This window comes from Eretmochelys imbricata, chromosome 2, assembly GCF_965152235.1.
Source record: "Eretmochelys imbricata isolate rEreImb1 chromosome 2, rEreImb1.hap1, whole genome shotgun sequence".
Taxonomy (NCBI): Eukaryota; Metazoa; Chordata; order Testudines; family Cheloniidae; genus Eretmochelys; species Eretmochelys imbricata.
In genome coordinates this window covers 46,539,911-46,543,866 of record NC_135573.1, presented here as the reverse complement: position 1 = coordinate 46,543,866, position 3,956 = coordinate 46,539,911, and positions in this window count along the sequence as shown.

Genomic DNA, 3,956 nt, shown 5'->3' with positions numbered 1-3,956 from the left:
ATCAGGAGTTCATTAAGGATGCTACTGTGCAGATGATTAAAGTCATGGAGAAAACACAAATGCTGAAGTCCTTAATAATGTTGCAGATACATGCCTGCCCACCCTCCCCTGCAGCACATTCAGAACTGTTTTCCGTGCCTGTCCCCAACCTCCACCCATACATTCCTTTCCACTTTTTGGAACTTCTCAGTTTCCCATTCACTCCACCCCTCGGACAACTTTCAAAACGATAGCTGGACCTACACACAGCTCTGAAGTCTGCCCTTCCCTGGTACCTCCTTTCCCACCAACCATGTTTGTGTGTTTTCTTTTTCTTTACTTATTATGCAAAAACTTTGCTTTTAATCTTTATCTGTTTCCTACAAATTGAGATAGCAGGCACTATCAAGACACACACAGGCAGTTTAATCATTTGTTTATTGGAATTTAAGGCCCCAAAACATACAATTGCTTTCTAGGATAACTAGAAGTAATATAACACTGCAGTACCAAGCACAGGGATATACATTACTGGTTCTCATTTTCAAAGTGTTGCCTCAAAGCCTCTCTGATTCAAATTGCCCCCCTCTGTGCCCCTCTGATAACCCAGATATTTGGCTGCTCAAAATCAGCAGCCAGGCAGTCTGCCTCAGCATTCCACCCCTGAGCAAACCCTTAGCTTTACAAATATTATGCAATGTACAACACACGGCTATGACTATAGGAATATTATCCTTATTGAGGTCTAGCCTGCCATAAAAGCATCGCCAGCGCACCTTTAATCTGCCAAAGGCATATTCCATAGTCATCCGACATCTACTCAGCCTGTTGTTGAACCGCTCCTTACTCGTATCAAGGTTTCCCATGTAAGGTTTCATGAGCCATGGCTATAAAGGAGTAAGCTGGGTCTCCCAGGATCACTATGGGCATTTCAACAATCCCCACTGTAATCTTCTGGACTGGAAAGAAAATCCCCACTTGCAGCTTTCTGTACAGGCTGGAGTTACTGAAGATGCATGCATCATGACTCATCCAGGACCACCACACGTTGATGTCAGTGAAACATCCATGGTGATCCACATGTGCCTGCAACACGATGAAGAAGTACTCCCTTCCTATTGATGTACTCTGTCACAAAGTGGTCTGATGCCAAAATTGGAATGTGTGTGCCATCTATCACCCTGCTGCAGTTATGGAAACCCATTTTTGCAAAGCTGTCCACTATTTCACGCACATTTCCCAGAGTCATGGTCTTTCATAGCAGGATGTGATTAATGGCCCTGCACACTTGCATTAACGCAGACTCAACAGTTGACTTCCCAACTCCAAAGTGATTCACAACTGACTGGTAGTAGTCTGGAGTTGCCAACTTCCACACTGCGATCACCATGCGCTTCTCTACTGATAGGGCAGTTCTCATTTTGGTGTCCTTGCACTGCACTGCTGGAGTGAGCTCTGCACACAGTTCCTGAAAGGTGGCTTTCCACATCCGGAAGTTCTGTAGCCACTACTCTTCATCCCAGACCTGCATGACAATACAATCCCACCACTCAGTGCTTGTTTCCTGAGTCCAAAAGTGATGGTCCACCTTATGCAGCTGTTCCTTGAATATCAAAGGAAATCTAAAGTTCCTTCTATCCATATCATAGGAGGTCAGGCAACTGGGAGTCCTGTTCAGTTAGAAACTTTATAATTAACTGAACTGCCATCCATGATGTGTTAATGACAATAATCAGAGCATGGGAGAGCAGTGAGGGATCCATCCCTTCACACAGAGATGCCAGGGTGCCCAGCAAACAAGGGCAATTGAAAAATGCCACAAAAGAAAGCCGGAAGCCCGTGGAATCCTGGGATAGAAAACAATGCCTCATGGGACTTTGAACCCAGTCCCAAGATGTGTCGCAATCTGCTCCGCCTTCCTACAAGATCTAGCGGCAGTAGGTGTTGAGCTGGACTGTGGGATAGGTACCCACAGTACACTGCTCACACTGTCAATGTTAGTGCTCCAAATGTGAATGGGCTCTGCCAACAGAGGAAGCATAGTGTGAACATGAAATACCGATTTTTATTACAGCACTTCTTGAGTGTTGACATAACATTAGTCAACAAAACTCTGTAGTATAGACAAGACCGGAAGAAGGGAGAGAAGAGAGGTAGCTGAGGCTGTCGGACTAGAAAAGAAAGCAATCGTTTTTAAACTGATTCTCTTCCTCCAAAGTGACACACTGCCTTTTCAGTAGCAGTTTGTAGCTCTACAGCCCCTTTTAGCTCACTTTCTGTTTTAAAGACTATTGTAGGGATTATTAAATATTCCAAATTTACTTCCTTTAATAGAAAATGAAAGCATTTATTACAAACTGTAGCTGAAAGGGCAGCCAAGCTTCTTGGGGCACAGAAACACAACAAGGAGATACAAATAATCCAATGGATCAACAGAGGACCAGGGTGGTGGGGGAAGTTGAAAAATATTGAGCAGATATTAAAAACAGCACTTTTTGTCATCTATTTATTCGAAACCACTTTTCATAGGAGGACACTTAGAATCTTTCTCCTCTTCCTTTACCTCAACTTCCCAGCTTATTGAAGTTTTAGGGATAGGGTTGCCAACTTTCTAACTGCAGAAAACCAAACACCCTTGCCCCTCCCTCTACCCCACCCCTTCCCCGAGGCCCTGTCTATTCTCCAAGGCCCTGCCCTTGCTCACTCCATACCCCCGCCCCCCGTCCCATCGCTTGCTCTCCCCCACCTTCACTCACTTTCACTGGGCTGGGTCACGGGGTTCGGGCATGTGATGGAGTGAGAGCTCTGAGTTGGGGCCAGGGATGAAGGGTTTGGGGTGCAAGAGGGGCTGAAGGGTTCAGAGTGTGGGAGGGCACTGCAGGCTGGGGCAGGAGGTTGCGAGGGTGAGACCTTTGTCTGCGGGTGTCGGTGCTGGGTGGGGCCAAGAATGAGGGACTTGGGGTGCAGGAGGGGGCTCCAGGCTGAGGAAGGGGGCTGGGGGTGGGCTTCTGGAGTTTAGGTGCAGAAGGGGTGCCAAGCTGGGACAGGGGGTTGGGGCACAGAAGGGGGTTCGGGGTGCAGGCTCCACAGAGCACTGACCTCAGACGGCTCCCAGGAAGTGGCGAAATGTCCCTCCAGCTCCTAGGCAGAGAGGCAGCCAGGGGTCTCCGCATGCTGCCCCCACCCACAGGCACCATCCCCGTAGCTACCATTGGCCGTGGTTCCCAGCTGGCATTCAGGGTGGGGGCAGCACACACAGCCCCTGGCTCTGCCTAGGACCCAGACAGACATGACAGCCACTTCCTGGGAGCTGTGCAGAGCCAGTCAGGGAGCCTGCCAGCCCCACTGCGCTGCCAACTGGACTTTTAACGGCCTGGTCAGCGCTGCTGACTGGAGCCTCCAGGGTCCCTTTTTGACTGGGTGTTCTGGTAAAAACTGGATACCTGGCAACACTATGTAAGGATCTTTTTAAAATGAAATTGAAATATAATGGTCCTTTAATGGAAATAAAACCACAACAGGAGAAATGAAGTAAATAGTAGGCTACTGCCATATTCTCCAGATGGTGTTGCATATGGCCTTCAGTTTCAACATGTGACAGATAGGCCTATGATCATGACTTAATTGAGTGTCTGTCAATTTTGTTTGAAAAATTATATTTTAAACTTTAAACTTCTTCATCACAATAGAAGAACTATATCTGGTAAATATGCAAATACTGGTCCTGATCCTACAATGATGTACACAGGAGTCAAGTTAAGCATCTGTATAAAGAGAATCAGGTAAATAAATTTTTGCAGAGTTGGGGCCACTGGGAGTTAACTAATTGCTACTTTTAAAATAGCAGTACAGAGAAAAATCCCTAAGAAACAAAAATCTAAATAATACAAGAGATGCCATATTGGCAAATATTTTAATCTGGTCTATCTACCCTGGTACTTTATGTCAGAGAGAAAAATATAAGTGGAAGTGAGATT